The sequence below is a fragment of the Salvelinus alpinus genome, chromosome 25, assembly GCF_045679555.1.
Source record: "Salvelinus alpinus chromosome 25, SLU_Salpinus.1, whole genome shotgun sequence".
Classification (NCBI taxonomy): Eukaryota; Metazoa; Chordata; class Actinopteri; order Salmoniformes; family Salmonidae; genus Salvelinus; species Salvelinus alpinus.
Window position 1 is genome coordinate 37,163,687 of NC_092110.1, and position 26,853 is coordinate 37,190,539.

At 43.9% G+C, this 26,853-nt stretch overlaps 1 long non-coding RNA gene across 1 annotated transcript; it reads left to right on the plus strand.

The window, feature by feature from the left end:
• Positions 1-252: 252 nt before the first annotated feature.
• On the plus strand, positions 253-26,452 carry LOC139553890 (uncharacterized). Its single transcript, XR_011670752.1, has 4 exons — positions 253-851; positions 22,132-22,226; positions 22,804-22,888; positions 25,588-26,452. It is a non-coding gene; the product is annotated as an uncharacterized lncRNA (long non-coding RNA).
• The last annotated feature ends 401 nt before the right edge of the window (positions 26,453-26,853 follow it).

Sequence of the window (26,853 nt, forward strand, 5' to 3'; positions counted from 1 at the left end):
ACACACACACACACACACACACACACACACACACACACACACACACACACACACACACACACACACACACACACACACACACACACACACACACACACACACACACACACATGAGATACTCACACACAGCCACACCCTCTGTGTGGGATGCCATTGAGAAATCCTGGGTATTTGAGACAGGTAGGCAGACTGGAGTGGAGGTATGGCTAGCTAGTCAGTTACCCTGAGGTTGGAGGTGTGTCGTTTTCATCAATGCCTAGGGCCAGGCAAGCAGACCTGAAAAACCAGCTGCTCTGGATTACACTTACCAGCATTACCAGCCTACACACACACACTCCACAGAGAAGTAACAGAAACCATCTGACATTCTGTTGTGCTTTTTTTTCTTCCTCCCCTGTGTGTATAGCGCGTAGTTTCTGTGGTTTCTGCGTCTCGTGGGATTTTGTGATTTATTTTCTTCTTCTTCGACCGCCATTGTATCCCACTCCCCCCCTCCCCCCCTCCCCAATCCCCTTCCCCAGCTACAACGGTCTCTGAGTGGACTATGCCCCCCCTCGGCTGAGGGAGTGGGTGCCAGGCGCTGCTTTTGAGGCTCCTGGAAGAATGGTCTGGGACAGAACTTGACAGACAGCGGAGACAGTTAGTTGAGCAATCTGAAAAGAGGAAAAGTTGTGACAAAGGGAACTGTCTCTCACTTTCTTTCCCATATACTATATCTCTACCAGTGTCTGCTGTATCTGTGAGTGAGTTGGTCACAATACTGGCTCTCAGACAAGCTAATCTGGGAGTGGGATAGAACCGGGTAACCGAGAGGGGGGATCCCAGACGACGTGACGACGGCCAGGCAGCAGGTGAGTGTCAGGTGGAACACCAAAGCCATTCTATCTTTCTTTAACTACTAACTACTTTTTTTTTTTTTACCATTAACAATTATTTCCATAGCCTTGGATTTATGAAATGTGTTCATTTTCTTATATATGAAGACTGATTCCTCTCTGTATTGTTCTAAAAGTAGATCCGTGACCTGTCATTCTACTTTCCAGCTGCTAAAGAAAATGTAATCTAGCCTTTGTTTTTGTGCTTTTCAACTCACACTTCCCTTATGTATAAGTGGTTTGATAAACTCAATATGTGTCTACTATCCGATAAACAGTGTTAGATAGGACGAGATGAATGTCTTGTTTGTTGCACAGTTCATCGTTGGCAGTCTCCTTTATGTGAAATACTATAAATGTATTTTTGTCCCGACATAAGAAAGGCTGCTAACAATACATTCTGAACTGAATGAAGTCACTGCGCAGGTACACCCTTTTCACAACACAAAGACATGCTCAAGTGTTTTTTTGTTGTTGTACAGTTTCAGAGTATATGTATCACATATAACAATAGTCAATTGTATATCTATACTGTGTATCTATACTGCATATCTATACTGTGTATCTATACTGTATATCTATACTGTGTATCTATACTGTATATCTATACTGTGTATCTATACTGTATATCTATACTGTATATCTATACTGTGTATCTATACTGCCAGAAATCCCTGTTGATACATTTAATACATTTTACCATTACAAATATTAATATATTACATCATTAAATTTTGGATTTGGATTCAATATATTCTCGTCACTTCTAGGAGTGATCTCTTAGCCTCTCAGGAAAGGCTTGTGTGCCCGGGGACTAGATGGAGCCCTTTCAAGGACACAGACACTTGGGCCTGAAAAATGGGCTATAGGTGAACGGTGAACTGCTTTGGAAACAATTAATCAAACCTGCAGTGGAAAACTAGGAGTCAACAAACGTTTCTGTAGTTTTAGCGTGTGCCGAGGAGCCCGAACATCGTTGATGTTATAGCTGCGTGACATTATATGAGGAGCGACTAGCTGCACCTGTGCCATATTACAGCCTCAGAGCTCACTGTCTTTGATTGACTTGTTCAATATTGACTCAGACCTGCATTTGATTAAGGGTTAGGTTGCTCAGCTCATTGTACTGTGTATAGAATGTCTAACCAGTTAACAATGCTAGGGCTTTCTGTTGTTGAGGAAACTAAATTGTCTGTTGGAAGTAAATTGTATGAAAAGAACAATACAACCATATTTGTTTGCTGAGGGAAATGGAGGGGATATTAGCTTTGTGGAACAGCATACATTACATAAGCCACATACATGTGGGGGTCAGAGAGGGGTTAGAACTGGGTTAGAGAAGGGTCAGAAAGGGGTTAGAACTGGGTTAGAGAAGGGTCAGAGAGGGGTTAGAGAGGGGTCAGAGACGGTCAGAGAGGGATTAGAAATGGGTTAGAGAAGGGTCAGAAAGGGGTTAGAACTGGGTTAGAGAAGGGTCAGAGAGGGGTTAGAACTGGGTTAGAGAAGGGTCAGAAAGGGGTTAGAACTGGGTTAGAGAAGGGTCAGAGAGGGGTTAGAACTGGGTTAGAGAAGGGTCAGAAAGGGGTTAGAACTGGGTTAGAGAAGGGTCAGAGAGGGGTTAGAGAGGGGTCAGAAAGGGATCAGAGACGGTCAGAGAGGGGTTAGAAATGGGTTAGAGAAGGGTCAGAAAGGGGTTAGAGAGTGGTCAGAGAGGGTTAGAGAGGGGTCAGAGAGGGGTTAGAACTGGGTTAGAGAAGGGTCAGAGAGGGGTTAGAGAGGGGTCAGAGACGGTCAGAGAGGGGTTAGAAATGGGTTAGAGAAGGGTCAGAAAGGGGTTAGAGAGGGGTCAGAGAGGGTCAGAGAGGTGTTAGAAATGGGTTAGAGAAGGGTCAGAAAGGGGTTAGAGAGTGGTCAGAGAGGGTTAGAGAGGGGTCAGAGAGGGGTTAGAACTGGGTTAGAGAAGGGTCAGAAAGGGGTTAGAACTGGGTTAGAGAAGGGTCAGAGAGGGGTTAGAGAGTGGTCAGAGAGGGTTAGAGAGGGGTCAGAGAGGGGTTAGAACTGGGTTAGAGAAGGGTCAGAAAGGGGTTAGAGAGGGGTCAGAGAGGGTCAGAGAGGTGTTAGAAATGGGTTAGAGAAGGGTCAGAAAGGGGTTAGAGAGTGGTCAGAGAGGGTTAGAGAGGGGTCAGAGAGGGGTTAGAACTGGGTTAGAGAAGGGTCAGAAAGGGGTTAGAACTGGGTTAGAGAAGGGTCAGAGAGGGGTTAGAGAGTGGTCAGAGAGGGTTAGAGAGGGGTCAGAGAGGGGTTAGAACTGGGTTAGAGAAGGGTCAGAGAGGGGTTAGAGGGGGTCAGAGACGGTCAGAGAGGGGTTAGAACTGGGTTAGAGAAGGGTCAGAAAGGTGTTAGAGAGGGGTCAGAGAGGGTCAGAGAGGGGTTAGAAATGGGTTAGAGAAGGGTCAGAAAGGGGTTAGAGAGTGGTCAGAGAGGGTTAGAGAGGGGTCAGAGAGGGGTTAGAACTGGGTTAGAGAAGGGTCAGAGAGGGGTTAGAGAGGGGTCAGAGACGGTCAGAGAGGGGTTAGAAATGGGTTAGAGAGGGGTCAGAGAGGGTTAGAGAGGGGTCAGAGAGGGGTTAGAACTGGGTTAGAGAAGGGTCAGAGAGGGGTTAGAAATGGGTTAGAGAAGGGTCAGAGAGGGGTTAGAAATGGGTTAGAGAAGGGTCAGAGAGGGGTTAGAGAGGGGTCAGAGTGGGGTTAGAGAGGGGTCAGAGAGGGGTTAGAAATGGGTTAGAGAGGGGTCAGAGAGGGGTTAGAGAGGGGTCAGAGAGGGGTCAGAGACGGTCAGAGAGGGGTTAGAAATGGGTCAGAGAGGGGTTAGAGATGGGTCAGAGAGCGGTTAGAGAGGGGTCAGAAGGGGTCAGAGAGTGGATAGAGAGTGGTCAGAAGGGTTCACAGTGGAGTTGGAGAGGGGTCAGACAGGGTTAGAGAGGGGTTAGATGGAGAAAGAGGAAGAACAGCAAATAGAACAAAAGGTACAGTTGAAGTCAGAGTTTATAGTCAGTTTTATGTTCAGTAGACTATTGGTTGTTGAATAAATGCAGATGATTGGTAGGGCATTGTTGTATCGGCCTACTTCCTTTCCTGAGCTCATTGTGTAATGTACTACTGAAACAGAACATGTTTCAATTTTGATGTCATCTGTTCATTTATTGATCTCCAAACGTCCAGGGAACATCCATACAACGTCCATGACTCATCTATACAACATGTGATCGTTAGTTATTAATGGCTGTCACCTCAGTGAATAGCCAAGCTGATAAATATGTAATTACTAATCGCCCTGCTTCGCCCATGATTTAATGTTGAGTCACCAACAGAGACCTAGTTTTGTAATACTTCCTGCAGACTAAAGCCAACAGATAAAGAATGGTGAAATTGGAATTGGAAGCGTTAGTTGAGGTCTATTATTCTCTCTTTTGACTGTCTGAAAATAAGACTAATTGATTATTGCCTGAGATATTGTTTCAAACAGTTGAGAGTCAAATTGTTGTAATTTTGTTTAAACCTCTTGCACGTGCTCGGTCGAAACCTTGAACAATGTGTCAATGGAGGGAACCCTCTTTGGAGCCCTTCATAGTTTTAGTACAAGGCACATCCTCATCCGCTTTGAATAGACCACCAACTAACTGTCTTCCAATACATTAGCTCATTCCAGCCGTGCATCCAAAGCACTGAGAAAGGTCACATCTCTGTCTCCATCGTCAGCTGGGTTTCATGGGAAAGCCATGCGTGGGGGTCGTAAACCGCATCTCACCTTCCTGATTGACCAGCTCAAAAGTGGATCTTATCCAATAGGAAGTGGCCCTGGAAGTGGAATCCAGCTGGCTGACCTGTGGGTGAACCTGGCAGTGGGTGTTGCCTGGCAGTGGGTGTTGCCTGGCAGTGGGTGTTGCCTGGCAGTGGGTGTTGCCTGGCAGTGGGTGTTGCCTGGCAGTGGGTGTTGCCTGGCAGTGGGTGTTGCCTGGCAGTGGGTGTTGCCTGGCAAAAAGTACCCAGAAGCCATCTTTTTAAATCTTGTTGTGATGGTTTTAGTTTAGTGTGTTGGTTGGTAAGGCAGGTCCAGGATCAGATCAGTATAGGTAACTTGCTTATTAGGACATGGCATGTGCTATCACAAATGTAGTGAGGATAGTGGTGGTGATTGGACTCTGTTAACCTGAGAGGTTCTAAATAAACTCAGATATTGGCTGAGACAGCAATACTGACTTGATTCTGTCATAACCATGGGCAACACAGAAAATGGCTGATTTAAAAGACTACAAACTACAAAATGACTTAGTTTTCGGACAAGGAGAGACACAATCCATGCTTTGGTATTGTTTATCTGGCTGCTGTTAATGCTAACCCCTGACCACTAAGTTAGCATGAGATGACAACAATACAGAGAATGGTTGACCAAGGAGGTTCTGCACTGATCCTTAGACTAACTTTTCTATTATGTTACTGAGTTTTTGTTTGAACAAGGGTGTATTACCAAGAATTAAAGATCTTGAGACGGAGTAGGATCTGGCGTCATAGAATCATTGTTCTTCCTTTCTTACCAACTGTAAATATCTATGTAATTAGGGCTAACATGATGACGCGGATAATATTAATTTCTGATTGTTTTACAGTCAAAGTCTCCATAGTGACTGACTTTATAAAGACTTCAGATCTGTGTGTTAAATCTAACTTGATCTCCCGAGCTAGAGAACAGACTGCATGGAGGCCATGGTCTGAAAAAATGGGGGCAATACTCGACTGGCTTGTGTTTTAGGATATGTGCTGTGTACTTTTCCCTCAGGTTTAGTGCCTATCTAAACTCAGAAACGTCTCTTTTTCAGGACCCTGTCTTTCAAAGATAATTCGTAAAGATCAAAATAACTTCACAGATCTTCAATGTAAAGGGTTTAAACACTGTTTCCCATGCTTGTTCAATGACCCATAAACAATTAATGAACATGCACCTGTGGAACGGTCGTTAAGACACTAACAGCTTACAGACGGTAGGCAATTAAGGTCACAGTTATGACAACTTAGGACACTAAAGAGGCCTTTCTATTGACTCTGAAAAACACCAAAAGAAAGAGGCTCATGGTCCCTGCTCATCTGTGTGAATGTGCCTTAGGCATGCTGCAGGGAGGCACGAGGACTGCAGATCTGGCCAGGGCAATAAATTGCAATGTCCACACTGTGAGACGCCTAAGACAGCGCTACAGGGAGACAGGACGGACAGCTGATCGTCCTCGCAGTGGCAGACCACGTGTAACAACACCTACACAGGATCGGTACATCCGAACATCACACCTGCGAGACAGATACAGGATGGCAACAACAACTGCCCGAGTTACACCAGGAACGCACAATCCCTCCATCAGTGCTCTGTCCGCAATAGGCTGAGAGAGGCTGGACTGAGGGCTTGTAGGCCTGTTGTAAGGCAGGCCCTCACCAACAACGTCGCCTATGGGCACAAACCCACTGTCGCTGGACCAGACAGGACTGGCAAAAAGTGCTCTTCACTGACGAGTTGCAGTTTTGTCTCACCAAGGGTGATGGTCGGATGGTTGTCATTGCAGGCAATCTCAACGCTGTGCGTTAAAGGGAAGACATCCTCCTCCCTCATGTGGTACCTTTCCTGCAGGCTCATCCTGACATGACCCTCCAGCATGACAATGCCACCAGCCATACTGCTCGTTCTATGCATGATGTCCAGCAAGACAGGAATGTCAGTGTTCTGCCATGGCCAGCGAAGAGCCCAGATCTCAATCCCATTGAGCACATCTGGGACCAGTTGGATCGGAAGGTGAGGGCTAGGGCCATTCCCCACAGAAATGGCCGGGAACTTGCAAGTGCCTTGGTGGAATTGTGGGGTAACATCTCACAGCAAGAACTGGCAAGTCTGGTGCAGTCCATGAGGAGGAGATGAACTGCAGTACTTAATGCAGCTGGTGGCCACACCAGATACTGACTGGTACTTTTGATTTTGACCCCCCCTTTGTTCAGGGACACATTATTCCATTTCTGTTAGTCACATATCTGTGGAACTTGTTCAGTTTATGTCTCAGTTGTTGAATCTTGTTATGTTCATACAAATATTTACACGTGTTAAGTTTGCTGAAAATAAACGCAGTTGACAGTGAAAGGACGTTTATTTTTTTGCTGAGTTTATAATACTGCAAATTTAATAAAATATCTAACGGATGCCATCCTTTACTTTTCTCAACAATAAAATCCGAAAATGTGAAATGTTGTACTAGTAGAGCATGTCTTCAGGCTTCCAGTAAAGAGATACACAACTTCCTCTCGGATTATGGATGAACTATGCCCCTTTCAGCCTCCACAAGAGGCTAAAATATCTTGATTAGGTCACCACTCTTAGAAAAAGGGTTCCAAAAGGGTTCTCCTATTGGGACAGCTGAAGAACCCTTTCAGGTTCTAGATAGCACCTTTTTTTATAGGTGCTGAACTAAGGTTGCAAGGGAATTTTAACAAGTTCTACTTTTTTTATTACCGTTTTAATTCCTCCCCTCACTTAAAAAAAAGTAAGCTGTTAAACATTTAATAAAATTTTTATGGCCTACTTTATTGGCTGTTACTATTTTGGGAGGGAGTTACTATGAGGTTGTTGTACTGATAACTGTGGAGCAGAGACACAGTGTCTGCATGTACATTGACTTCCAACATGTTGATCACTTTGGACAGAAGTTTTGATTTATGGAAAACAGATGTGGGGCCTCCCGGGTTCTGCCCTGCTCAGTTCCTTGCATTAGGAGAGGAGGTAGCTATCTACGCCCCCAGCGTGGAAAATATTCTTGCTGTCATGAAATTGTGTTTTGCATGTTTTGTGGTGGTGAAGCCATTTGAATGTAATCAGCTAGGAATGGGGCTGACTTTTTTTTTCTCTCTCTGAGTGTGTGTGTGTGTGTGTGTGTGTGTGTGTGTGTGTGTGTGTGTGTGTGTGTGTGTGTGTGTGTGTGTGTGTGTGTGTGTGTGTGTGTGTGTGTGTGTGTGTGTGTGTGTGTGTGTGTGTGTGTGTGTGTGTGGGTGGGTGGGTGGGTGGGTGTGTCAAATCAAATCAAATGTTATTGGTCACATACACATATTTAGCAGATGTTATTGCGGATGTAGAGAAACACTTGTCTCACAACATTTGCCTCATGCAGCGCGACGCATCTCCTTTGCATAGAGTTGATCAGGCTGTTGATTGTGGCCTGTGGAATTTTGACCCTCTCCTCTTCAATGGCTGTGCGAGTTTGCTGGATATTGGCGGGAACTGGAACACGCTGTCGTACACGTTGATCCAGAATACCCAAACATGCTCAATGATCTGGTTAGTTTACAGACCATGGAAGAACTGGGACATATTCAGCTTCCAGGAATTGTGTGCAGATCCTTATGGCATGGAGCTGTGCATTATCATGCTGAAACATGAGTTGATGGCGGCGCATGATTGGCATGTCAATGGCGTCAGGATCTCGTCAAGGTATCTCTGTGCATTCAAATTGCCATAGCTAAAATGCAATTGTGTTTGTTGTCCGTAGCTTATGCCTGCCCATACCATAACCCCACCGCCACCACGGGGCACTCTGTTCCTAATGTTGACATCAGCAAACCGCTAACCTACACGACGCCATACACGCCATACACAGTCTGCCATCTGCCCGGTACAGTTGAAATGTGTGAAGAGCACACTTCTCCAGCATGCCAGTGGCCTTTGAAGGTGAGCATTTGCCCACTGAAGTTGGTTACGATGCCGAACTGCAGTCAGTTCAAGACCCTGGTGTGGACAACAAGCAGGCAGATGAACTACCCTGAGACGGTTTCTGACTGTTTGTGCTGAAATTCTTCGGTTGTGTAAACCCACAGTTACATCAGATGTCTGGGTGGCTGGTCTCAGACCATGCCGCAGGTGAAGAAGCCGGATGTGGAGTGGTCTGCGGTTGTGAGGCCGGTTGGGCGTACTGCCAAATTCTCTAAAACGACGTTGGAGGCAGCTTATGGTATAGAAATTAACATAAAATTCTCTGGCAACAGCTCTGGTGGACATTCCTGCTGTCAGCATGCCAATTGCATGCTCCCTCAAAACGTGATACTTCTGTGACATTGTGTTGTGTGACAAAACTGCACATTTTAGAGTTGCCTTTTATTGTCCCCAGCACAAGCTGCACCTGTGTAATGATCATGCTGTTTAAATCAGCTTCTTGAAATGCCACACCTGTCAGGTGGATGGATTATCTTGGCAAAGGAGAAATGCTCACTAACAGGTATGTAAACAAATTTGTGGCCAAAATTTGAGAGAAATAAGCTGTTTGTGCATAATGAACATATTTTATTTCAGCTCATGAAACATGGGACCAACACTTTACATGTTGTGTTTAGATTTTTGTTCATTATACATAGGGCAGCAACCACTCATAAAGTGACCAGTGTTCCATTATTAAAGTGACCATTGTTGTATGAATGTACATATGGCAGCAACCTCTAAGGTACATGGTAAAGTAACCGTGTGGTATCTGTCTAGTGACAGTGACTAAGTTCAGGGCAGGGTACTGGGCGGAGGCCAGTTAGTGGTGACTATTTAACAGTCTGATGGCCTTGAGATAGAAGCTGTTTTTCAGTCTCTCAGTCCCAGCTTTGATGCACCTGTACTGACCTCGCCTTCTGGATGATAGCATGGTGAACAGGCCGTGACTCGGGTGGCTGAGGTCCTTGATGATCTTCCTGTGATGTCAGGTGCTGTAGATGTCCTGGAGGGCAGGCAGTGTGCCCCTGATGATGCGTTGGGCTGATCGCACCACCCTCTGGAGAGCCCTGCGGTTGCGGATGGTGCAGTTGCCAAACCAGGTGGTGATACAGCCAGACAGGATGCTCTCAATTGTGCATCTCTAGAAGTTTGTGAGGATCTTAAGGGCCATACCACATTTATTCAGCCTCCTGAGGTTGAAGAGGCACTGCTGCGCCTTCTTCACCACACTTTCTGTAAGGGTGGACCATTTCAGATTGTCAGTGATGTGCACGCTGAGGAACTTGAAGCTTTTCACCTTCTCCACTGCAGCCCTGTCGATGTGGATGGGGACGTGCTCCGTCTGCTGTCTCCTGAAGTCCACGATCAGCTCCTTCCTTTTGTTGACGTTGAAGGAGAGGTTATTTTCCTGGCACCACTCCAGCAGGGCCCTCACTTCCTCCTTGTAGGCTGTTTCGTCGTTGTGGAGGTGAGGGCCCCTGGCGTAATGGTGCCAGGAAAATAACCTCTCCCTTAACGTGTGTGCAAGCTTCCGTGTGTGTGCGAGAGAGAGTGCGGGTGTAGTACTAGCTGAATATAATGGAACAAAGGCTGCTCATCCGTGTTCCAGGGTTTTCAGCTTTTTATAGCCGATGCAAATGTTGTTATCTTTTGAAGCACCCCGTTCAGATTGAATTGTTTTGAACTCTTAGTAGCCGCCACACAATAACCCAGCAGCCAGGTTACTGGAGGAAGCTGTTACACAAAACACACTTACTGTTTGATTAGTTCACTTTTAAGTTCACGTTTAAGAAGTATTAGCTTAACTTAGGGTGTTGTAATTTCATCCAAGTCTTTTTTAGTTTTGGTATTTAGCTGGCAAGCATTTCCTGGAGCATGTTGAAAATATACATAAACTTTTTTTTTTTAAGTAAGCTATCCCTTTGAGCACTAGGAGTAAGTCAGTAATCTACTAATATTCTAAGAAAGGGGGAGATGCTAAACCTATTAGCATTAGCCATAACGCCTGTGAGAATACAAACCGTTTATTTTCAATAGACCGCGCAGTGCATTCTGGGTCAAGGAGAGCACTCCTTTAAGGAGTCATTTGGGCGCTAGCTCAACCACCCAACTTAAGCATGAGATGTTTACTATTAACTTGTTCTCCCTAATATTGTATACAGAGCCTTCTGAAAGTATTCACACCCCTTGACTTTTTCCACATTTTGGTATGTTACAGACTGAATTTTAAATTGATTAAATTTAGATTTAGCCTACACACCCCATAATGCCAAAATATCCCATAATGTCAAAGTGGAATTATGTTTCTCATTTATTTTATTCTTTTACAAATGAATTAAAAATGAAAAGCTGAAATGTCTTGAGTCAATGAGTATTTAACCCCTTTGTTATGGCAAGCCTAAATAAGTTGAGGAGTACAAATGTGCCTAACAAATCACATAAAAGGTTGCATGGACTCACTATTTGTGCAATAATAGTGTTTAACATAATTTTTTAATGGCTACCTCATCTCTGTACCCCATACATACAGCAGACATTACATATCCCTTTGAGCATGGTGAAGTTATTAATTACACTTTGGATGGTGCATCAATACACCAAGTCACTACAAAGATATGGGTATCCTTACTAACTCAGTTGCCAAAGAGGAAGGAAACTTCTCATGGATTTCATCATGAGGCCAATGGTGACTTTAAAACAGTTACAGAGTTTAATGGCTGTGGTAGGAGAAAACAACTGAGGATAGAGCAACAACATTGTAGTTCCTCCACAATACTAACCTAATGGACAGAGTGAAAAGAAAGAATCCTGTACAGAATACAAATGTTCCAAAACATGCATCCTGTTTGCAACAAGGCACTAAAGTAATGCCTAAAAAAATGTGGCAAAGCAATTCACTTTTTATCCTGAATACAAAGTGTTATGTTTGGGCCAAATCCAATACAATACATTAATGAGTACCAATTTCCATATTTTCAAACATAGTGGTGGCTGCATCATGTTATGGGTATGCATGTAATTGTCAAGGACTGAGGAGCTTCTCAGGATAAAAAAGAAATGGAATGGAGCTAAGCACAGGCAAAATTGTAGAGTAAATCCTGGTTCAGTCTGATTTCCACTAGACACTGTGAGATGAATTCAGCTTTCAGTAGTACAATAACCTAAAACACAAGGCCAAATCTACACTGGAGTTGCTTACCAAGAAAACAGTGAATGTTCCAGAGTGCCGAGTTACATTTTGTCATTATGGGGTATTGTGTATACATGGCTGAGATTTTTTTTTGTTTTAATCCATTTTGAATTCATGCCGTAACACAACAAAATGTGCAATAAGTCAAGGGGTATGAATACTTTCTGACGGCATTCTAGCTTTGAAATCAACACAGTCATGAAGAAGGTACGACAACACCTCTTCCCCCTCAGGAGGCTGAAAAGATTTGGCATTGGCCCTCAGATCCTCAAAAGGTTCTACAGCTGCACCATTGAAGCATCTTGACTGGCTCCATCACTGCTTGGTATGGCAACTGCTTTGCATCCGACCACATGGCGCTATAGAGGGTGGTACGGACTGCACAGTACATCACTGGGGCTGAGCTCCCTGCCATCTAGGACTTCTATTCCAGGCTGTGTCAGAGGAAGTCCAGGAAAATTATCATAGACCCCAGCCACCCCAGCTATAGACTGTTCTCTCCAAATCTGGGTCCAGAAGGCTCCTGAACAGGTTCTACCCCCAAGCCATAAGACTGCTGAACAGTTAATCAAATGGCTACTCTGAGTATCTATTTTGCACTGACTCTATGCACTGGCTCTATGCACTGACTCTATGCACTGACTCTATGCACTGGCTCTATGCACTGACTCTATGCACTGACTCTATGCACTGACTCTATGCACTGACTCTATGCACTGACTCTATGCACTGACTCTATGCACACTCACACATACTTACAGTGACACTCCAAAAGACACACGTGCATATTCACGGGGTGAAAGTAGATTTAATTTCTTTCCGGTTGGGGACCTCCTATGTATGCATAAGCTCAATCATAGAATTCCATATAGAACCTCTATTAATTCAATAGGATCTGTGGGCCTCAATGTAAAGATTTGTCATTTAACTTTTTTTTTAAACGTATTACCTTTTATTGTGGCATAAACACAACCAGTCATGATGTTTTCATCTGATTGTCAAACCATCACTTCAAAGGGCTCCTTTACAAGCCGTCTGCGTACGTTCCTCCGCTAGCAACATATTTCCTGCCTCTAAACAATGGTAAATGGAAAGAGTCATCTGTTACACAAAACACCACAAAGTCTCATGACATTTGGCGATCATCATTAGGCCAGAATTAATGCCTCCACCTCTGTCCTCGCGTGTCTCGGTGTCGGCCATTCATCTCTGACTTGGCTAAATTTCTGCGTTCTCATCGAACCAAATCGCATTTTGGAACGTAGGCTATACAACCTGTTTTCAAGTCCATTCCCTAATTTTCATGCCTAATGATGAATAATGGTGTAGCTTAATAGCCTACAGATTTATTTATTTTTTTTACATTTTGTTTTAATTATTGTGATAGGCTCATGTTTTCCCAAGTATTTATTTTGCCTGGAAGCCTTTTCGGACCACACCGCCTTACTTTCACCCTTGTATGATGCCCCCCCCCCCCCCCCCCCCTCCCCACACACACAGAAACACACACTTTCACAAACGCTGCTGCTACTCATACCTACATGTATATATTACCTAAACTACCTCTTACCCCTGCACATTGACTGGGTACCGGTACTCCTTGTATAAAGCCTTGTTATTGGTATTTATTGTACTACTATTTCCTATTTTTATTTGTTAATGTTCTTACTTTTTAACTCTGCATTGTTGGTAAAGGGCTTGTGAGGAAGCATTTCACTGTAAAGTCTACATTTGGCGCATGTAACAAATACAAATAAATTTGATTGATTTTATTTGAAATCGTGACATTATGAACTTTTGAAGAAAATAAGCAGTTTTTCGACTCATACCCTGACTTTCTAGAAGGGAGTGTGTAGCGAATGGCTTAGAAACCGCATGACGCAGCATGACAACATAAACATGATTCATAAACATGATTGGTCAAGAATCCTCATTTTCCAAGCGTTATGCATTTCTCCACCCTGTATAGTAAATATACATTACAGCCCGTAGGGTTAAGGTTAATTACAGTAGGTCAGATTAACAGATGCCCCTATTACTTGCTTTGCTCACTTATTCCTTCCTTAGTTTGTTGAAAGGCTTTTGGAGCGAGGACCTCAAACTACGCAGCAGTTTCTAATTTAGAGCGAGCACCTCAAACCAGCATTTAGAAAGGGAATTTTGAAGGGAAATGTGGCCTTTGTAAAGGGAAGGTTCCGTGCCAAAATAGATAGTGCTGACTGTGCCATTTACATTGTTCTGTAAACTGTACAATCAACATTGTTGAACAAGGAGAGACACAACATCTCTCATCTTTATTGTCTTGGTCCTATTAATAGTTCATGATCAGGCATTACAGGGAAGACATCCTCCTCCCTCATGTGGTACCCTTCCTGCAGGCTCATGCTGACATGACCCTCCAGCATGACAATGCCACCAGCCATACTGCTCGTTCTGTGCATGATTTCCTGCAAGACAGGAATGTCAGTGTTCTGCTATGGCCAGCGAAGAGCCCGGATCTCAATCCCATTGAGCATGTCTGGGACCTGTTGGATCGGAGGGTGAGGGCTAGGGCCATTCCCCCCAGAAATGTTTAAATGCCTTTCAAGGTAGGCCAACTGCCCAAGGTAGAGCAACCTCCCAAGGTAGGCCAACTCCCCAAGGTAGGCCAACCTCCCAAGGTAGGCCAACCTCCCAAGGTAGGCCAACGTCCCAAGGTAGGCCAACGACCCAAGGTAGGCCAACTTCCCAAGGTAGGCCAACTTTATTCCTGTGGCTTTTGGAATGTGTTCATTGATTCCGCCCACTTGAATTTTGTCTTCCTCTGTCCGCTCTCCCACGCCCATTCTGTTGGTGAGGATATGGCAGGCATGACTCAGGTGGCTCTTGGGCTCATAAATGATTCATGACTCATACTCTGACTCATGTCAATTGAATGACTCTGACTCAAGTCAAGTTTCATATCATTCCTATGACTGAATAGCCTCCATGCTAAGATTTCAAAATACCTGTGCAGCAGGTACATCGTTAATATGACAGACTCTCTCGCAGGGAGACGCCAAGCACCAAGTTCATTAGCAATCATCTTACAATAACCGAGGTGAAAGTAAAATGAACATATAGCCACTTTGTAGGACATGTTTTTACCTTTTTAATGGGCCAAACTGTAGTCCTACTACCAATGATTCTTATTTCCAAGGTCTATACAGCAAATGCTCTAGCAAATGTACAGCAACAACCAGCAAAATAAGCACAACAGAAACCTGTAAACACAATCCAACCTGGAACTGAGTGAGTAATGTTTAGTCTGAAGCTAAACTCAGCAAAAAAAGAAACGTCCCTTTTTCAGGACCCTGTCGTTCAAAGATAAATTGTAAAAATCTAAATAACTTCACAGATCTTCATTGTAAAGGGTTTAAATGCTTGTTCAATGACCCATAAACAATTAATGAACATGCACCTGTGGAACGGTCGTTAAGACACTAACAGTTTACAGACGGTAGGCAATTAAGGTCACAGTTATGAAAACTTAGGACACTAAAGAGGCCTTTCTACTGACTCTGAAAAACACCAAAAGAAAGATGCCACGGGTCCCTGCTCATCTGTGTGAATGTGCCTTAGGCATGCTGCAAGGAGGCATGAGGACTGCAGATGTGGCCAGGGCAATAAATTGAAATGTCCGTACTGTGAGACGCCTAAGACAGAGCTACAGGGAGACAGGATGGACAGCTGATCATCCTTGCAGTGGCAGACCACGTGTAACAACACCTGCACAGGATCAGTACATCCAATCATCACCCCTGCGGGACAGGTACAGGATGGCAACAACAACTGTCCGAGTTACACCAGGAATGCACAATCCTTCCATCAGTGCTCAGACTGTCCGCAATAGGCTGAGAGGGACTGAGGGCTTGTAGGCCTGTTGTAAGGCAGGTCCTCACCAGACATCACCGGCAATAGGGCCTATGGGCACAAACCCATCATCGCTGACCAGACAGGACTGGCAAAAAGTTATCTTCACTGACGAGTCGCGGTTTTGTCTCACTATGGGTGATGGTCGGATTCGCGTTTATTGTCGAAGGAATGAGCGTTATACTGGGGCCTGTATTCTGGAGCGGGATCGATTTGGAGGTGGATGGTCCGTCATAGTCTGAGGCGGTGTGTCACAGCATCATCGGACTGAGCTTGTTGTCATTGCAGGCAATCTCAACGCTGTGCGTTAAAGGGAAAACATCCTCCTCCCTCATGTGGTACCCTTCCTGCAGGCTTATGCTGACATGACCCTCCAGCATGACAATGCCACCAGCCATACTGCTCGTTCTATGCATGATTTCTTGAAAGACAGGAATATCAGTGTTCTGCCATGGCCAGCGAAGAGTCCGGATCTCAATCCCATTGAGCACGTCTGGGACCTGTTGGATCGGAGGGTGAGGGCTAGGGCCATTCCCCACAGAAATGTCTGGGAACTTGCAGGTGCCTTGGTGGAAGAGTGGGGTAATGTCTCACAGCAAGAACTGGCAAATCTGGTGGAGTCCATGAGGAGGAGATGCACTGCAGTACTTAATGGAGCTGGTGGCCACACCAGATACTGACTGGTACTTTTGATTTTGACACCCCCTTTGTTCAGGGACACATTATTCCATTTCTGTTAGTCACATGTCTGTGGAACTTGTTCAGTTTATGTCTCAGTTGTTGAATCTTGCTATGTTCATACAAATATTTACACATGTTGTCACGCCCTGACCTTAGAGATCCTTTTTATGTCTCTATTTGGTTTGGTCAGGGTGTGATTTGGGGTGGGTATTCTATGTTATTTAGTTCTATTATTTTTATTTCTATGTTTTGGCCGGGTAGGGTTCTCAATCAGGGACAGCTGTCTATCGTTGTCTCTGATTGAGAACCATACTTAGGTATCCCTTTATCCCACCTGTCTTTGTGGGAGTTTAACTTTGTTTGTGGCACATAGCCCTTTAACTTCACGGTTGTTTTGGATTGTTTCTTGTTTTTGTCGGCGTCATATAATAAAGGAATATGTACTCACACCACGCTGCGCTTTGGTGTTCCTTGAACAACGGCCGTGACACATGTTAAGTTTGCTGAAAATAAACGCAGTTGACAGTGAGAGGATGTTTCTTTTTTTTGCTGAGTTTACTTTTAAAGCCAAGAAGAAAAATAAATGACAAAGATATATTTTACTTTATAAGGACTGAATGCTAAGTTAAGGCTACCAAGCTTGCTATAGGACAGAACAGATCCGGATGCAACTTCAATTAGCACTGAGGTGTGAAGTGAGAGACGTCAAAGCCATTGAGCCCAACTATGGCAAGAGAGTTTCACAGCCTCCCCCATCCAAATGCAGAGGCCTTTGAAGCCCCTTCATTGAAGCCCCTTCCCTCTGTGCAGAGGTCATTACAATACAGTACCCCTTGGATTCATCTCTATTTTGAAGATATCCAGCCAGGACACTTCAATTGTAAATTACCTCATTATGAAACAATATTGTTGCTTTGATCACATCAGAAGATATCCTCCTTGCAATCTCCAAAAATACAACAGCCACAGGACAACTTTGTTTGGATGTCGTAAAGGACCATTCGCCGAAACTGAAGAGATATAGCTAGCTAACGACTTCCTTTTCTACGTGGAAAAAAACAGTGGACAGAGACTTGCTAGCTACGTTAGCTAGCTAGCTGGGATTTTCTTTAAGGAATCTGCCTCCTGAAAAAAGCTTCTCCCAAGTGGGTGTGACACCTACTCCCGTTGCCTGCTGCACTGCTGCTTGGATTCCACCTTGTGATCCGTTCACTGTCTGCCATGGCCTGTCTCCCCCTGTCTGGTACAGGAAACCCTGCCACACTCCCCCCTCTCTCCGAGCTTTCGCTCGCCTCCAGCACATACGCACTGTTTGGGCGACGCACTGTTGTGACTCTTTGAACTTACAAAGGCTAGCCCCAAGTCGTTATATTTCTTTCTTGTGCTTTATGCTATTTGCCTCATGACTCCTGCGTGTTGACTATGAACTTGCTTGTTTACCCGACCGTGGGACAGACTATGTTTGTTCCCACACTCAGGACTCTGACTCTCTATTGGTTACACAGACTCTTGGCCTCCCATTCTATTCTAACCACCTCTCACTGGCTTTGTATTCATGTTACTTGATGAAATTTCTGTACAATATGATCTTGTTGCCATTTGATGCACATTCAAATGTCATAGAAAAGCAACACTGCAGAGCTCTCCCTGTACTATGCCGTGCCCTGATTGTATTACTGCTGATGATATCTGGAAATGTGCGCGTACATCCTGGCCCAACTACTGTTGCTAGCCCCAATTCTGACTTGTGCTCTGATTTCTGCTTCACTGATTTCTGCTCTAGTAAAAGCCTGGGTTTTCTGCTTGTTATCACTAGAAGTTTGTTACATAAAATGTATCAATTGAAAGTGTGGGTTCACAGCTCCAATCCAGATGTGTTGGTCATTACTGAGATGTGGTTTAAAAAGAGTGTTTTGAACACTGATGTTAATATTTCTGGTTATAATGTTTTTCTGCAAAACAGATTTTCCAAAGGTGGTGGAGTAGCAATCTTTACCAAGGAACACCTTCAGTGCTCGGTTGTCTCCACCAAGTCTGTCCCCAAACAATTTGATTTGCTGGATTTAAGCATTACACTTTCAAATAGCTCTTTGTTGACTGTTCCTGGGTGTTATTGTCAACCATCAGCACCGGCCTGTACCCTACCTGCCCTAAGCTCTCTCCTGGCCCCTTACGCTAAGTCTGAATTTGTCCTGCTAAGTGACCTAAACTGGGACATGCTTAAACCACTTGACCAAGTCCTAAAGCAATGGGACTGCCTACATTTTTATCAGAGTATGACAAATAATTTTGATAGATATCAGTCTGGTGTTTTCTGTAATGACCTTAGTGATCACTGTTTTACAGCCTGTGTTCGTAATGGCTGCTCAGTGAAACGACCTGTCCTGATTTGTCATAGACGCTTGCTAAATAAACTTTAATGAGCAAGCCTTCCTTCATGACCTGGCCTCTGTAAATTGGTATAGAATCAGCTTGATCCCCTCTGTCGAAGATGCCTGGACCTTCTTTTTTGATATTTTCAGTGAAATTGTTAACAAACACGCCCCCATAAATAAAATTATAATTAAAAACAGAGTTACTCCACCTCAAGAATTTCATTTGGCGAAAGGCTTGGCACATGCACACTCAGGCTAACTGTCTCTCGTTCAGGCAAATGAGAAATAAGTGCACTCGGGCTATCCAGAAGGCCAAAGTTAGTTACTTTAAGGAGCAGTTCTCTCTTTGTGGGTCTAACCCCAAGAAGTTTTGGAAAACGGTTGAAAAGCTGGAGAATAAACCCTCCTCTTCACACTTGCCCATGTTACTTAATGTTGATGATGTGGTTGTTACTGACAAGGAGCACATGGTGGAACTCTTTAATCATCACTTCATTAAGTCAGGATTTCTATTTGACTCAGCAATGCCTCCTTGCCCGTCCAACATGTCCTCACCTCCCACCCCTTCTAATGCTACTAGCCCCGATGCTCCTCCCTCTTTTTCCCCTGTCCCGCTACAAAGTTTCTCACTGCACGCGGTCACTGAGTCTGAGGTGCTTGGAAGACGACCACGGTGCGTCCTTTATTTAAAGGGGAGATCAAGCTGATCCTAACTGATATAGGCCAATTTCTATTTTGCCCTGTTTATCAAAAGTGTTGGAAAAACTTGTCAATAATCAACTGATTGACTTTCTTGATGTCTATAGTATTCTTTCTGGTATGCAATCTGGTTTCCTCTCAGGTCATGGATGTGTCACTGCAACCTTAAAGGTCCTATCGATCACCATTGCCCTTGATTCTAAACAATGTTGCTATTTTTATTGACTTGGCCAAAGCTTTTGATACGGTAGACCATTTCATTCTCGTGGGCCGGCTAAGGAATATTAGTGTCTCTGAGGGGTCTTTGGCCTGGTTTGCTAACCACCTCTCTCAAAGAGTGCAGTGTATAAAGTCAGAATATCTGCTGTCTCAGCCACTGCCTGTCACCAAGGGAGTACCCCAAGTCTCGATCCTAGGCCCCACGCTCTTCTCAATTTACTTCAACAACATAGCTCAGGCAGAAGGAAATTCTCTCATCCATTTATATGCAAACGATACAGTCTTATACTCAGCTGACCCCTCCCCGGATTTTGTATTAAACTCTCTACAACAAAGCTTTGTTGGTGTCCAACAAGCTTTCTCTACCCTTAACCTTGTTCTGAACACCTCCAAAACAAAGCTCATGTGGTTTGGTAAGAAGAATGCCCCTCTCCCAACTGGTGTGATTACAACCTCTGAGGATTTAGAGCTTGAGGTAATCACCTCATACAAGTACTTGGGAGTATGGCTAGACGGTACAATGTCCTTCTCTCAGCACATATCAAAGCTGCAAGCTAAGGTTAAATCAAATCAAATGTATTTATATAGCCCTTCTTACATCACCTGATATATCAAAGTGCTGTACAGAAACCCAGCCTAAAACCACAAACAGCAAGCAATGCAGGTGTAGAAGCACGGTGGCTAGGAAAAATTCCCTAGAAAGGCCAAAACCTAGGAAGAAACCTAGAGAGGAACCAGGCTATGAGGGGTGGCCAGTCCTCTTCTGGCTGTGCCGGGTGGATATTATAACAGAACATGGCCAAGATGTTCAAATGTTCATAAATGACCAGCATGGTCAAATAATAGTAATCACAGTGAACAGGTCAGGGTTCCATAGCCGCAGGCAGAACAGTTGAAACTGGAGCAGCAGCACGGCCAGGTGGACTGGGGAAAACAAGGAGTCATCATGCCAGGTAGTCCTGAGGCATGGTCCTAGGGCTCAGGTCCTCCGAGAAAGAGAAAGAAAGAGAGAAAGAGAGAATTAGCGAGAGCATACTTAAATTCACACAGGACATCAGATAAGACAGGAGAAATACTCCAGATATAACAGACTGACCCTAGCCCCCCGACACATAAACTACTGCAGCATAAATACTGGAGGCTGAGACAGGAGGGGTCAGGAGACACTTTGGCCCCATCCGATGATACCCCCGGACAGGGCCAAACAGGCAGGATAAAACCCCACCCACTTTGCCAAAGCACAGCCCCCACACCACTAGTTTAAATCTAGTTTCCTAATCGCTCCTCTTTCACCCCAGCTGCCAAACTAACCCTGATTCAGATGACATCCTACCCATGCTAGATTACGGAGACATAATTTATAGATTGGCAGGTAAAGGTGCTCTCGAGCGGCTAGATGTTCTTTACCATTCGGCCATCAGATTTGCCACCAATGCTCCTTGTAGGACACATCACTGCACTCTATCCTCTTCTGTAAACTGGTCATCTCTGTATACTCATCTCTGTATAATGCTTATTTATAAAACCCTCTTAGGCCTCACTCCCCACTATCTGAGATACCTACTGCAGCCTTCATCCTCCACATACAACACCCATTCTGTCAGTTGCATTTAGTTTAAGGTACCCAAAGCACACACATCCCTGGATCGCTCCTCTTTTCAGTTCGCTGCAGCTCACGACTGGAAGAGCTGCAAACAACACTCAAATTGGACAGTTTTATCTCCATTTTTTCATTACATCATTTTTTATTTAACTAGGCAAGTCAGTTAAGAACAAATTCTTACTTAGAATGACAGCCTAGGAACAGTGGGTTAACTGTCTTTTTCAGGGGTAGAATTACAGATTTTTACCTTGTCAGCTCAGCGATTTGATCTAGAAACCTTTACGGTTACAGGCGCAATGCTCTAACCACTAGGCTACCTGCCGCGGCAAACTCACGAACACTTACTGACAGTTGTGGCTGCTTTGCGTGATGTATTGTTGTCTTTACCTTCTTGCCCTTTGTGCTGTTGTCTGTGCCCAATAATGTTTGTACCATGTTTTGTGCTGCTATCATGTGATGGTTCTGCCATGTTGTGTTGCTACCATATAGTTGTCATGTTGTGTTGCTACCGTGCTGTGTTGTCATGTGTCGCTGCCATGCTATGTTGATGTCTTAGGTCTCTATTTGTGTAGTGTTGTGGTGTCTCTCTTGTCATGATGTGTGTTTTGTCCTATATATATATATATATATTTTTTATAATCCCCGCCCCGGTTCCCGCAGGAGGCCTTTAGCGTTTTGGTAGGCCGTCATTGTAAACAAGAATTTGTTCTTAACTGGTTTGCCTAGTTAAATAAAGAAGAAATAAACATCATGCTCAATGTGAAGGTTTTACTGCAGGTCTTGAACGTATCATATAACTGCGTGTTTTCTCTCTCTGCACAGGATATTGTTGAAGATGACTTCAACTGTCTCACCTGAGACCAACGTCACTACAGTCGTCTCAAATACCAAGTCCAAACAACAAATACTCATTCAGAGTAAGTGGGTGTCACAGGAAGTTGGTGGCACCTTGATTGGGGAGGACAAGGCTCATTATAATAGCTGGAGGGGAATCGGTGGAATGCTGTCAAATACATCAAACACATGGTTTGATGCCATTCCATTCGTTCAGTTCTAGCCATTATAATGAGCCGTCCTCCATTGGTGTGTGTGTGTGTGTGTGTGTGTGTGTGTGTGTGTGTGTGTGTGTGTGTGTGTGTGTGTGTGTGTGTGTGTGTGTGTGTGTGTGTGTGTGTGTGTGTGTGTGTGTGTGTGTGTGTGTGTGTGTGTGTGTGTGTGTGTGTGTGTGTGTGTGTGTGTCGTGCGTACTGTAAGTTAGTGTGTGTGTTTTTCCCACGTCATTTTATTTGGAGTTCAAATTAAAAAAGATTCAGTAGTTAACTATTTCACTCAAGGATACATCTACAATCCCTCCTAACTATGCTACCTATCAACAATGAGAGGCTCAACACAGTATGCAAGATGGCTGACGAAGGAATGTTGATGACAGTATACTAAATTACCATTCACTGTCACTAATAAATAACATGTTACCTCTCTGCTCATTTCTTCCAGGTTCAGGGGCTATGATTGCGGTCATCGTCATTGGTATAATTATCGTCTTAACTATACTGCTTGTCATCCTGAAGACGTACAACAGGTCAGGCTGCATTCCATATAAATAGGCCTCCATGACATTCTCAGGGTGTTTTCACACTTAGTTCCTTTCAGCCAATCTTTGTGATCTCAGTGTGGTTCACTTAATTTTTTGTTCAGCGTGAACATGCCAAAGGAACTCAGACCCGTCAACAAAAAATAAATAAATAAGCGAACTGAACTGAAACCATCTCTGGAGTTGGTCTGAGTTCTGTTCGCTTGAATTTCGCGACCCGGGTGCCTTTTTTAAGGCAATGTGAACACAAAGCTCCCCAGGTTCGCTTGTCATTATTCCCGCACCACACACTAGACTACTGCAACACCGTTTCCCCTGCCATAACCTCTCACCCTAGACTACTGTCATAACCCCTCACACTAGACTACTGTCATAACCCCTCACACTAGACTACTGACATAACCCCTCACACTAGACTACTGACATAACCCCTCACCCTAGACTACTGTCATAACCCCTCACCCTAGACTACTGACATAACCCCTCACACTAGACTACTGACATAACCCCTCACACTAGACTACTGACATTACCCCTCACACTAGACTACTGTCATAACCCCTCACACTAGACTACTGTCATAACCCCTCACACTCGACTACTGTCATAACCCCTCACACTAGACTACTGACATAACCCCTCACACTAGACTACTGTTATAACCCCTCACACTCGACTACTGTCATAACCCGTCACACTAGACTACTGCCATAACCCCTCACACTAGACTACTGTCATAACCCCTCACACTAGACTACTGCCATAACCCCTCACATTAGACTACTGTCAAAACCCCTCACACTAGACTACTGACATAACCCCTCACACTCGACTACTGTCATAACCCCTCACACTAGACTACTGACATAACCCCTCACACTAGACTACTGACATAACCCCTCACACTAGACTACTGTCATAATCCCTCACACTAGACTACTGTCAAAACCCCTCACACTAGACTACTGTCATAATCCCTCACACTAGACTACTGCCATAACCCCTCACACTAGACTACTGTCATAACCCCTCACACTAGACTACTGTCATAACCCCTCACACTAGACTACTGTCATAACCCCTCACACTAGACTACTGTCATAACCCCTCACACTAGACTACTGTCATAACCCCTCACACTAGACTACTGTCATAACCCCTCACACTAGACTACTGTTAGAACCCCTCACACTAGACTACTGTCATAACCCCTCACACTAGACTACTGCCATAACCCCTCACACTAGACTACTGTCATAACCCCTCACACTAGACTACTGCCATAACCCCTCACACTAGACTACTGCCATAACCACTCACACTAGACTACTGTCATAACCCCTCACACTAGACTACTGTCATAACCCCTCACACTAGACTACTGTCATAACCCCTCACACTAGACTACTGTCATAACCCCTCACACTAGACTACTGTCATAACCCCTCACACTAGACTACTGTTATAACCCCTCACACTAGACTACTGTCATAACCCCTCACACTAGACTACTGTTATAACCCCTCACACTAGACTACTGTCATAACCCCTCACACTAGACTACTGTTATAACCCCTCACACTAGACTACTGTTATAACCCCTCACACTAGACTACTGTCATAACCCCTCACACTAGACTACTGTTATAACCCCTCACACTAGACTACTGTTATAACCCCTCACACTAGACTACTGTTATAACCCCTCACACTAGACTACTGCCATAACCCCTCACACTAGACTACTGTCATAACCCCTCACACTAGACTACTGTTATAACCCCTCACACTAGACTACTGTTATAACCCCTCACACTAGACTACTGCCATAACCCCTCACACTAGACTACTGTCATAACCCCTCACACTAGACTACTGCCATAACCCCTCACACTAGACTACTGCAACACTGTTTCCCCTGCCATAAAACTCCAGCACACTGGTGATGTTGATGCTTCTGAACATTTCATCTCAGAAAATATCTGTGCTATAACAAATAACATTTTAGCACATTTACTATTGAATTGTATATATTGTCCTAATCCAGATGGTATTGACTGTATATGACTGTTGACTGTACGCTTGTTTATTCCATGTGACTCTGTGTTGTTGTTTCTGTCGTACTGCTTTGCTTTATCTTGGCAGTTGTAAATGAGAACTTGTTCTCAACTAGCTTACCTGGTTAAATAAAGGTTAAATAAAAATTTTAAAAATAAAAATATGTTGTCCTAATCCAGAATATATGTTGTCCTAATCCAGATGGTATTGACTGTATATGGTGTCCTAATGCAGATGGTATTGACTGTATATGTTGTTCTAATCCAGATGGTATTGACTGTATATGTTGTCCTAATCCAGATTATATGTTGTCCTAATCCAGATTGTATGTTGTCCTAATCCAGATTATATGTTGTTCTAATCCAGATGGTATTGACTGTATATGTTGTCCTAATGCAGATGTTGCTGACTTTTCCTGATTATTCATTAGAAATGAACTAATATTTAAAAATGCAATTTATAACTACAGTATGTGGGCCTAGAGTTTTTCCTGGTCAGGTGACAAGGTCAGGGAAATCTCAGGGTCCTAAAGTTGACTTTTAGAATAGAATAGAATAATTTAGGACAATTCTTTTTAAGGCATTTGGATAAAAAACGTAACATATTCAAACGTCTTTCCCTTTCACAAGGTGGACACATGCTTCCAGAGTGCTGGGTAGGGGATCCAAAGGTCCACCTCGTCAGAAGATGTCTTCCTCTACAATGCAGACCAGCATACCCTTGGGAAATCTAGGAGCCAGCTATCTGTCTGGCAGCTTTGCTCTGTCAGGTAGTATGTCAGAAAATGGATTCCGGCTACCCCGTGTGGAACTAAGTAGCCTGGACCAAAACAACTTGGAGCAGCAGAGTACGGGGAGTAATTCGACAGTGGTCACCATACATGATACTCCATCACTGGAAAATACATAGCAGGTCTCTAATTTATTGGACAGGTGACAAAGTCAGCATATCATGCTTGAAAACAAATGATGAACAAAGTGGTGCCACAGGGAAGCAATGGACATCTGTGGACACTCCTGTGGACATAAACGACTGCTTTCTTGACTATAGTGTTCAGAACATGGAAGCAATTATCCTGCTGTCTGTGCATTTACAGATGTGCTTCCGACAACCATGAGGATAAGCGTTGGAGGAGAGATGTCTACAAGATTCAAGACATGGCTAGTTATTCTATGTGTGTAAAGTTCTACGGGAGGGAGTTGTTGACAGGGGTTTTGAATTGATTCACATTACTCTGATGTGTTTTTGTAACAATAATGTTGTTATGGTTGTCACCATACAGGCGGAAATCATCAGAATGTTTCTGTGAAAATGCAATAATAGTTTGAACCCAGTGGAGCTCTAGATAGCAGAAAATTATGAAAATAGGAAGTCCTAACTAGTTTGACACCAAATGATTTTGCACTTTACACCTACCCTGTCCTGTGATTGTTTGGTTTGTTGTTCTTTCATTGAAATGAATACTGAAAATAAATGTTGATATTTCTAAAAGTGTTTGCATGTTTCAGCTTGAACATGATTAAATCTGCATTTCATTATTCAGCGGACAGTTGTGTAGAACAACTAGGTGAGTTGGTGACATTTTTCACTTCATATTCACTTTTTATATCAATGCCTAAATTTGTTAGAAAATGAACTGATTCACTTGGACGTAGTAAATCTATATCCGACAATTGCGAAATGGCTTGAGCCTCTGTCAAGCCTGAGAACAACATCAGTTTTGATGAAAAGATTGATGACAAGATCAATCAATCAAACGTATTTAAAAAGCCCTTTTCACATCAGCCGATGTCACAAAGTGCTATACAGAAACCCAGCCTAAAACCCCAGACAGCAAGCAAAGATAACACTTGCATAATGATAAGATGCACACATTAAACAATAGAATAGTAGAC